General features: G+C 37.3%; 1 pseudogene; it reads left to right on the plus strand.

Moving 5' to 3' along the window:
* The first annotated feature begins 3,305 nt into the window (after positions 1-3,305).
* On the plus strand, positions 3,306-3,408 carry LOC147829289 (U2 spliceosomal RNA; annotated as a pseudogene).
* The last annotated feature ends 7,739 nt before the right edge of the window (positions 3,409-11,147 follow it).

Genomic DNA, 11,147 nt, shown 5'->3' on the forward strand with positions numbered 1-11,147 from the left:
TTTTATTTCACCCAATGAACTTCTTTATACTCACAATCTTTCCCACTTCCTTTACTCAGTTTCAGAAATTCATCATTAAAAAAAATTTCTGTTTGAGATATAATTCACATACCATGCAATTCAATCATTTAAAGAATATAATTCAATAGTTTTTAGTATATTCGGAGGGCTGTGCAGCCACCACCCGAATCAATTTTAAAACATTTTCATCACCACAGAATGAAATCCCTTAACTATCACCCCAGCTCTAGGAAAACAGCAACCTATTTTCTTTATAGATTTGCCTATTCTGGGCATTTCGTATTATAGAATCATAAAATACCATTTGTTGGCTTTTTTGATTGGTTTCTCTCATTTGGCATGATGCTCTTTGAGATATACCTACTTAAAGAAGCTTGTTCTTTATTTCTTTTTATAATTGAATAACATTCTAACCCATGAATGTACCATATTTTCAAAAATTTATCAATTGATAGGCATTTTAATCCAGCTTTTGAATACTATGAGTTATGCTACTATGAATATATGCATACCAGGTTTTATGTGGGGCGCATGTTTTAATTTCTCTTGGATACATACCAAAGGGTAGAATTGATGGATCATATCTAATTACCGAGGAACTGCCAAAATATACCATTTTACATTTCTGCTATGAGGGGATGATGGTTCTAATTTCTTTACATTGTTGCCAACACTTGTGAGTATGTGATCTTTTTATCTTAGCCATCATAATGAGTATGAAATGGCATCTCATTATGGTTTTGACCTTTATTTCTCTGATTGCTAATGATGTGAGGATTTTTTCATGTACATATCAGCAGTTTGTATATCTTCCCTGGAAAAAAATATCTTTTCATCCTTTGCCCATTTGAAAATTGGATTACTCATCTTTTTTTATTGTTAAGTTACAAGTGTTCTTTATATATTACAGATACGAAATCTTTTTCTCCCATTCTTGATTTGCGCTTATACATTCTTGTGTCCTTTATAGCACAAAATGTTTTTCCTTTAAATTCTATCATATCTTTATTTATCTGTTCTTTTTCTTTTGTTGCTTATACTTTTGGTGTCATATCTAAGAACCCACCATGTAATCCAAGGCTCAAATATTTACATCTTTGTTTTCTTCTGAGAAGTTTTAGATTTAGGCCTTTGATTCAATTTGAGTTAATTTTTGTATATAGTCCAAGGAGGGTCCAGCTTCTTTTTTTTTTTTAATTACAGGTATATCAGTACCATTTATTGAAAGGATTTTTTCCCATTGAGTCACCTTGGCTCCTGTGTTGAAAATCAATCGGCTGTACATGTGAGGATTTATTTTTAAACTTTCCATTGATCTATATGTCTAACCTTATACCAGTACCACACTGTCTTAATTACTATAGCTTTTGTAGTAACTTTTGAAATTCTGAAATGTGAGCTTTCCAACTTTGTTCTTTGTTTTCAAAGTTATTTTGCCTACTTTTGATCTCTTGCATTCCCATATGAATTTCAGGATCAGATTGCCAATTTCATCAAAGAACTTCCCTGGAATTTTGATGGGGGTTGCATTGAATCTGTAGATCAATTTGGGGAGTATTCCCATCTTAATAATATTAAGTCTTCCAGCTGGGGATGGTGGTGCACAACTGTAATCCCAACTAAGGCAGGAAAATCATCACAAGTTTGAAGCTATCTTGGGCTACATAGTGAGCTCAGGGCCAGTGTGAACCATAGAGAGATGCTGTCCCCCCATGCCCCAATAATAATATGAAGTCTTCTAATCCATGTACATGAGATTGTTATCAAGTGAGGGCTTGCTGCTCAATGCACATAGACACTGATACAACGATACTGAGTTTTTGGAAAAAGAAAAAGCTTTATTGCATAGCCAACTGGTAAGAAGGTCAGGAATTAAAAGCTCAAATCTGCCTCCCTGATTGATTGATAATGAAGGAATTTATAAGAAGGGAGCTGCTTTTTGATTGTATGACAAGAAGGGGCACCTGTTCTGTACAGGGATTTTTAACTTGTGATATTGTTGACCAGATGACCTAGCTTCTGCTCATGCCCACTCTTAAAAAGCAGGTTCCAAACCATAAGAATCAATAGTGAAAAGCCTGGAGGCTTTTCCTGCAAGACAAAGTAAGGAATTTATATCTGGGTGTGTCTAGGCCTTCTTCACTTTCAACATATATATTCTTTAATTTCTTTTAATAAGAGTTGTCTTTTTAAGCATAAGTTTTGTACTTTTTTGGTTAAATTTATTTTTATCTTTTTGGTCCTATTGTAAATAGAATTGCTTTCTTAACTTTATTTTTAGTATGTTCATTTCAGATGTTCACTATTGAACACTATTGAATTTTGTAGATTGATATTGTATCTTGTAACTTTGCTGAACTCATTTACCCTAATAGTTTTTTAGTGGATTCCTTAAAATTTCCTGTGTAGGATCATATCACTGGCAAATGGAGACAGTTTGGCCTGTACACCCTCAAAAACAGAAAAGAATTAAATTGTAGTTACTGTGATTCAGGTAGTGTGCAATTCAGGTAGTGTGCAACATCCTCTGTCTACATTAACTCTGATCCTAGAGAGGCAGGGAAATTTAGAAACTCCCTCACTCCCTGCCAGTTTCTTTTAATTAGAAAGAGTTTAATTGGAATTGCATAGAGCTGACTCCATTGAATGGTACAGAGTTCAACTGCTGAAAACTGACACCATTTCTTCTGTGTCTTTTAGGTCAAACAGGATAAGAAAGGCAACTCTTGTTCTAGAAAGAAGAGCTACCCCATGCTGATAGGAAGATGATTGTTTCTCACTGTGAGATTAGGCCACGTTTGGCTCACATGGAAAGGAGTGTTTCTGTCTCAGGCAATGGACAAGGTCAAAGGGCAAGGTCACAGTACTGCTTAGAGGAAACCCAAACAGGAGTTAAGAGCATTCAGGTTCACACTTGTTCACACTTCAAACCGAAGCCTTTTTTGCTTTTCACTCTCACAGGTGGGTGGTACCCAGCAGAGGGGAGTCTTGGAAATCACCTGACGGGGAAGTCACATAGCTTTGCCTGTGCTAACAAATATGGAATGGATCTAGGGATGGCCTAGCCTCTTGTGGGGACTTTTCTGAAGGAGGTGAGTTGTTAAGTCACCAAACCAAGAGTCTTGAAGAGGAGACGATAATGTAAGCCAGAGTAGGGCAATAAGCTTGGGGTACACAAACCTGGCTGGGCAGAAGGAGCCTCTTATGAAAGCTTGTGTAGAAGTTGTCTTCTCTGGGAAACCAAAAGGATAAAATTATGTTTTCCATGTGTCATGTGCTGGTACATTGCTTCTCGGCCTTTTGGCTAAGATCAAGTGTAGTATCATGTAGTGGTACAGATACCCTATGATGAATGTTATCATTATCTATGTCTAAAATGTACCAATAAATGTTTTGCTAAAAACAAACAAAAAAAATAAAACCTTTATTTGCCCTGCTGAAAGTGGGTGGAAGAATGGGATTTGGAATGCAAAATATTTTGCAAACATGAGCATCCTCTTTCTAGAGGAAGCAGGATGAAAGGAAAGATAAGTGACAGTACTGGCCCAAGAACACCTCAGCAAATATACAAGGATGCTTTGGGCAAATATTGCACAACAGAGCTGTCTGACATCCGTCCAGGATGACCAGGATTATATGTCCCTGTTTTCGTTAATCACTCCATACTGGCTCCTTGGGAAGTCATGTAGGGAAGCTCTCTGAAACGTAGGCAGACTCTGTGCTATATACCCGCTGAACACTATCTGTTGATGGCACTTGTGGCTTTTGGGTGGCAAGTTCTTCCTTAACAGGGAATCTGGGTTTCTCCCTACCTCTGTACCATAACTGTATCCTGCTTGAAGAACTGAATTTACTGAATTATTGGTCTGGACTGACTGATCTGGTAAAGGCTGTTGGGTCAACCGACTTCCCCATTCCTCTCCTTGTGTTCTCTGGAGGAAAATGAAGAATGGGTGGGAGGACAGTCATCCTCCACCATGTTGCCTTCCCACCACATGTGTGTAATGGTGTGGAAACCATTTTGTTTGTGGGCAATAAGAGATGTCTTGAACCCTGAGGTGAGTTAAAGGCCTCTCTTCCTTTCTATGATTTCTGAAAACACTTTGACAGGCTTGGGGAATTATCATAAAGGAAATGTCTGTTGTTTTGTCCATTCCTTTCTTGGATCCTGCATGTTTTTCTGCCAGATAGGGTCAGTCCTCGAGTATCATGGCTTTATCCCTCGTTCTTACTCTCTGAATCTTGACATAAAAATGGGTAAGAGCTGGGGGACCTTCTGATATCTTCTCTCCCCTGTAGTAGGTACACTGGGCAAGGTATGTAACATCAGTTCAGGGGAAAAGACATTTTGGCCTCAAGCCCATATTATTTTCTTCAGTCCTGTTTTATCATTGGTAAAGCTGATGTTTCATATCCATCAGTCTCATGAGTCTGTTCTTGGTTTGTAAGGAGCTGGAAGCCATAAAACTGAATAGCTCAGCTCCCTGGGAGGTGCTTGGAGAGATCTCGTTGTAAAGGTAAGGTTAATTCTTTTGATTTCTGCTGTAGTAGTGAAGGCTAAATTACTCTTATCACAATTTTATAAGGTGTGTGTACATCATTTTGCCAGATGAGGACACTCAGACCCTGAGAGGTTATTTCATATTTTTCATATTTTTGATGAGGATAAACTGTGAAATCACAGTCTATTCTTCCCATTCACTTTTAGGTCTATTTTAAACAAATATCTTCCTTAACCCACTTCACTAAATTCATTCTCTCCAAGGTCATCAAAAGACTGCATTTACTGACACTATCAGATACTCTTTCAACCTTAGCTAGCTGTTTAAACTTTTTACTTTTTGCAGCTCCTGAGCCTGTCACCTATTCCTTTTTTCTTCAAATTCCTTTTCCCATTGGGTTCATTGCTGTGGGCTCCCTGAAGTGTCCTCATGTCTGACCACGCCTCTGTGTCTCCTTGTGGCTTCTCACACTGTCAATGTCCATCTTCTGCAAAGTTCTGTTTTGGCTTTTCATGGTAGGTAATGTGTTTTGGCTCATTCAGGATGCATTTCAGTTCAGCTTCCTCCTAACATGTGGAAGATAGGAAGCCCAAGTGACAAAGCCAAAATGAAAGAAAGCAAAACATTTTTCAGATGCTGGAGAGTTCTGGATATAATTTAAGTTCTATGATTAGATATATAGATTGTGTGATGCTTAGATTTGGAGCCAGTTAGGGGAGTTAAGGCATGGGTTCTTTTTTTTTGCTGTTGGGGATGCTGGTGAACATGATATAGTTTGGAGCAGGTAGCTGTAATGTAGTTTCTTTCTTTCTTTTCTTTTTTTTTGGTACCAAGGATTGAACTCGGGACCTTGCACTTGCTAATGTGGCAGCAGAACAACTGAGCTAAATCCTGGGCCCTCTAATAGTAGTTTCTGATAAGGCAATTTCCTAATTTTATGGATATTGTTTGTATAGAAACATTAAACAATACAGTACTGCTCTGCTTGGGACTTTTTTGTTTTTGTTTAAATCTCAGTGGGCTGTCATCCAGTACTGTGGAGATGTCTCCTAATTTTGTATCTTCAGATGAAGCACCTCTATTAAGCATCCATGTGTATACTGGACACCTCTATCCAGATGTGAAGTGAAACCTTATATTCAGTGTATCTAAAACTGAACTAATTTTTTCTTTTAATATTTTCATGGTATCCTGTCCAGACATATAACCTAGAAATTTTGATGTCATCTTCTATTCCTTTCTTGACCTTGTTCTCAACTTCTTTTCAGTACCAAGACCTGTTCACACTAATTTTCAGTTTCCCTTGTATCCAACCCCTCTGCCCTCCCCACCGCTAGTACCTTACTTAGTTCTTATCTGGGTTATTAGAATAGTCTTTCTTTTCTCCTTATAATGCCCTTTGTTTGCTTGTTTTTATATTTTGACATGTCTGAAACTGGGATACATCTTATAATTGATGGTGACATCCACTTGCTATCAGCTCAGAAGCTATTTTAATAGTGATTATGATCTGTTTGCATATATTTGGTTGTTATTTAGGGTGAATTGATAACTGAATTGCAACTCATTGATGTTTTATTCAATCATCATTAAAGGACCATTTGAAGAAAGAATATGAGTCCTGATTGTTGCATAGTAAATTTTTATTAACACACTGGTAAAATTTGAGAACATCAAAAGCTCCAGTGAGTGCCAATAGCTTGGAAGAAAACCCCACAGTCAATATTGGAGCACTCTTAATAGATGCTGTGTGTCACTAATACTCTGCATATCACAGAGATCGATATCAGGTACCATTTTACCCTGTGGAGTAGGTGAGATGGGGAGGAGGTAGAATTCCAAAGTGAGCAAAGAAAAACTTCTTTGAGAAAAAGTAAGTCTGTCACTACCCCAAACATTCTTGAAACCTGGATTTTGAGATAGCGTTGGCTTTTATTTGTATGTGGTGCAAAAATCTAGGAACGATCTCAAATGTTCAGAAAGGTAGAGTGTCCCCAAATAGCTGAACATGATCTTGTTTTGAGAATTTTCAAGAATAGTTTTGTTTTCTTCATCTCTAGTAGACAGATATGTCAACTCAACTACTTGAGTTGTATTATTTGGAAAATGATAATGAATGATACATATTATGCCTTATACAACAGAAGCAGAGGATGTTAAATATTTTTAAGTGGTACAAATGTATTTATCCCCAACTGCCAACAGGCATATGTGGTAATTTTCTCCCCACCCTTGTTCTGCTCAGATATCATAGTTAGAATGCTATAAACTTTGTAACTCATGCATCTGAACACAGTGCAGCATAAGAAAAAGAAGTGGTAAGTCCTCACCATAGGAAGAGGTGCTTTGAAATGCTTTTAAGCATTTGCTTATCTTTTTTCTTCTACCTAGTTCTGCACCCATCCCCCATGTGTGACTATTAACTAAGAGTGAATGCTCCTATCGCTTCCTGCTCAGCTGAATCAGCACTTCCGGAGGCTGTGACTAATAAAAGCCACAGCCCGTGGTTATACTTGGCTTTTAAAAATCCTGGTTAGCTGTAACGACATAATTATAAGTACCCATGCATACAGAATGAGTAAGCAGATTTGAACTATGTCTATAAATTACATGGGGGGAGGGGAGCGCAACAAGCCAGGCTTCATTAATGAGTTAACAATGGTTAACTTATTTGTCTTTCAAAAAATTGTATTGGCTGATTACATAGATGTTCTGAAAGCATAGTGGTGTAAACAAACACTTTTGTTTATAGAATCCTTAATGGTCCTTTACTTTCCTATTCATGGTTCAAAATACTAGGACATATAGAAAAGGAAAGGTATAATCTCTGAAAGTAGACTAATAGATATTATGATTCTGAACATTGTTTTGTTGGCTAATTACCATGGAGATCAGTTAATTTCCAGGAAAAAGAGTACTTCCTAACTCCAAAATCATACAAGAATCTCCTCCAATAGTATCACTGTATATATGGTGCTGAACTATGAGTAGACTTTTGATTTTTCTCAGCAAGAGTTTCCATGCAGAGAAAGCAAATGCTTTATTATTTTTGGTGACCACCGTGGCAGACAGCTGTTCCCATAGGATTCACCTTTCTTGGCTAAATGCCCAGCCCTTTCCAACAGGAGAGCGAGGGCACCGATAGACCATGGGTCTAGCAGAGGTGATAGGCAGGTTTAAAGAATTCATGTATCTTCTGTTCATAGCCAAGTGTTTTTTTTTTTTGGTACCAGGGATTGAACTCGGGACCTTGCGCTTGTGAGGCAGGCGGTGGAACCACTGAGCTAAACCCCTGGCCCATAGCCAAGTGATTTTGAAAACATAAGCTTAAACATTGTTCTCAGTTCCCTTTGATTCTTAGCTCCTTTTATTCTTTTAAAAATTTTTTTTAAAGTATGAAGTTTATATATTAAGAGAAAAAGACTTTATAATTGGTTCACAGAAACCAAAATAATACATGCCGGTGATAATGGAAAATTATACAGAATCTCTGAAAAACAGTTCAGAAATTTCTTCTTAAAAAATAATCACACACTTGCCATATGGCTCAGAAATGCCACTCCTGAGGCTTCATGCAAAAAGAATTTATGTAGAACACGTGATTGTTCCAAGTAGCTTTACTTTTTCTTTGCTTTGCTTAAATTCTTTTATTGGTACATTTTAGGTATACAGTTCATTTACATTTATCACTGGGTGCTTGTACCTGTACATGATGTATCTTGGTTTTTATTTTTTCCCATTACCTGTGCGCCCTTCACCCCCTCCACCCTTCCCTATTTACATAGACTTCGTTTCCATTTTTTTCTTTTCTCATAATATTTCCTTTCCCTTCTTTCCTTTCCCCTTCCCCTCCCACCACTCGTACCCCTTTGGGCCTTTTCTCCCTATTTGAAATTATCAATTATTCATTTTAATCATTTTAATCCTTATTTACACTTTCAGTTTCTCACACTAGAGTAACTATTCGGTATTTACACGTGTGTCGTATTTCACTTAAGAGTATGGCCTTAATATGCATCCATTTAGCTATAAATGTCTCTAGTTTCTCATTCTTTATGGCTGAGTAGTACTCCATTTTATAAAATAACCCACATCTTCTTTATCCAGTTTCCAGTTAATGGGCACTTGGGGTTTTTCCAAGCTTTAGGTATTACAAACTGTGCTGCTATAAACATGGGTGCACATATATCGCTGTGGTATGATTCTTTTAATTCTTTTGGGAAGATCCCCAGCAGTGGAATAGCAGGGTCAAATGGGACCTCTAGTCCTAGTTCTTTGAGGTATCTCCATATGGATTTCCACAGTGGTCGCACCAGTCTACATTCCCACCAGCAGTGGAGAATGGTTCCTTTCTCCTCACAACCCCGCCAGCATTTGTTATTGGTTGATTTCTTGATAGCAGCCATTCTTTCCGGAGTGAGGTGGAATCTCAGTTGTTTTCATCTGCATCTCTTGAATGACTAGTGATGTTGAACATTTTTTCAAGTGTTTATTTGCTGCTTTTACTTCTTTGTCTGAGAAATGTCTGTTCATTTCAGATGCCCATTTTTCCATATTATTATTATTTTTTTTTGGTACCGGGGATCGAACCTCGGGTCCTTGCACTTGCGCGGCAGGCGGCGAAACCACTGAGCTAAATCCCCGGCCAAAATGCCCATTTTTGAATTGGGTCTTTGAATTTGGGGGGTCTGATTTTTTTCAGTTCTTTATATATTCTGGATAGTAGTCCTTTGTCTGAGGTATGGCTGCTAAAAATTTTTTCCCAGATTGTAGACTGTCTCTTAGCTCTGTTGGTGGTTTCTCTTTCAGTGCAGAAGATTTTTAATAAGATGAGATCCCAGTTGTTGATTCTTTGTGTTAGTTCCCATGCTACTCAGGTTTTGTTCATAAAGTCTTTTCCTATGCCAATGTCTTCAAGAGTTCTACCTAACTTATCTTCCAGCAAGTTTAGTGTTTCTGTTTTAATATTTAGATCTTTAATCCACTTTGATCTTAGTTTAGTGCATGGTCATAGATTTGGGTCTAGTTTTAATCTTTGGCAGGTTGAAGTCCAGTTTTTCCAACACCATTTATTAAATAGGCTATCTTTCCTCCAATGAGGGTGGTTGGCTCCTTTGTCAAAGATGAGGTGGCTGAGTGTGTCTGGAGTTTTTTCTGCTCTTCTAATCTATTCCACTGATCCTCAGGTCTGTTTCTTTGCCAGTACCATACTGTTTTTTTTTTTTATCACCGCAGCTTTGTAGTATAGCTTCAAGTTGGGGATTGTGATGCCCCCAGCCATGTCTCTGTTGGTTAGAATTGCTTTTGCTATTCTAGGTCTCTTCTGGTTCCAAATGAATTTTTGGATGGTTTTCTCTAGTTCTGTGAAGGGTATTGTTGGAATTTCAATCAGCACTGCATTAAATATATATTTAGTAGTTTTTGGAAGTATAGTTTCACTATATTGGTTCTTCCTACCCAGGAACAAGGGATGTTTTTCCATTTTCTTATGTCCTCTTCGATCTCTTTTTTCAGAGTTTTGTAGTTTTCAGTATAGAGGTCTTTTGCTTCTTCTGTTAGATTGATTCCTAGATATTTCTTTTTTTTTTGGATGCTATTGTAAAAGGAATTGTTTCCCTAATTTCTCTCTCAGTGAGTCTGTTATTTGTGTACAAGAAGGCGATTGTTTTTTGAGGTTGACCTTGTATCCAGCTACTCTACTGAATCTGTCAATTAAGTCTACAAGTCTTTTGGCTGAGTTTCTTGGGTCTTCTATGTAAAGTATCATTGTCAGCAAATAATGACAGTTTAACTTCTTCCTTTCCTACCTTTATTCCTTTTATTTCTTTCTCTTTTCTAATTGCTGTGGCTAATGTTTCCAGAACTATGTTGAACAGGAGAGGTAATAGTGGGCATCCTTGTCTTGTTGCTGATTTTAGCATGAAAGTTTTCAGTTTTTGACCATTTAGTATGATGTTGGCTGTTGGTTTTTATAGATAGCCTTAATCAGGTTGAGATAAAGACCTTTTATTCCAATTTTCTGTAGGGCTTTTATCATGAATGGGTGTTGGATTTTGTTGAATGCTTTTTCTGCATCTATTGAGATGATCATATGCTTTTTGTCCTTGACTCTGTTAATATAGTGTATTACATTTATTGATTTATGAATGTTGAACCATCCTTGCATCCCTGGGATAAATCTGACTTGGTCAGGGTATTTGATCTTCTTGATGACCCTCTGTATTCTGTTTGCCAGTATCTTGTTGAGGATTTTTGCATCTATGTTCATTAGGAAGATTGGGCTGCAGTTCTCTCCCTGGTTTTGGAATCAAAGTAACACTTGCTTCCAGCAATGAATTTGGAAGTATTGGTTCTCTTTCAATTTCATTGATGAGTTTAAAGAGAAATGGCGATTGTTCTTTAAATGTCTTGTAGAATTCAGCAGTGAACCCATCCAGACCTGGGCTTTTCTTTGTTGGTAAATTTTTTATTATATTTTCAATTTCACTCATTGTAATTGGAGTGTTTAGAATTTTTATATCTTCTTCATTTAACTTTGCCAATTCATATGTATCTAGGAAACTCTCCATTTCTTCTGTGTTTTCCATTTTATTAAAGTACAGGTTCTTAAAGTAGATATTGATG

This window comes from Heterocephalus glaber, unplaced genomic scaffold (assembly GCF_053883595.1).
Source record: "Heterocephalus glaber isolate CG9 unplaced genomic scaffold, H.glaber_assembly_v1.0 deba00000676, whole genome shotgun sequence".
NCBI lineage: Eukaryota > Metazoa > Chordata > Mammalia > Rodentia > Bathyergidae > Heterocephalus > Heterocephalus glaber.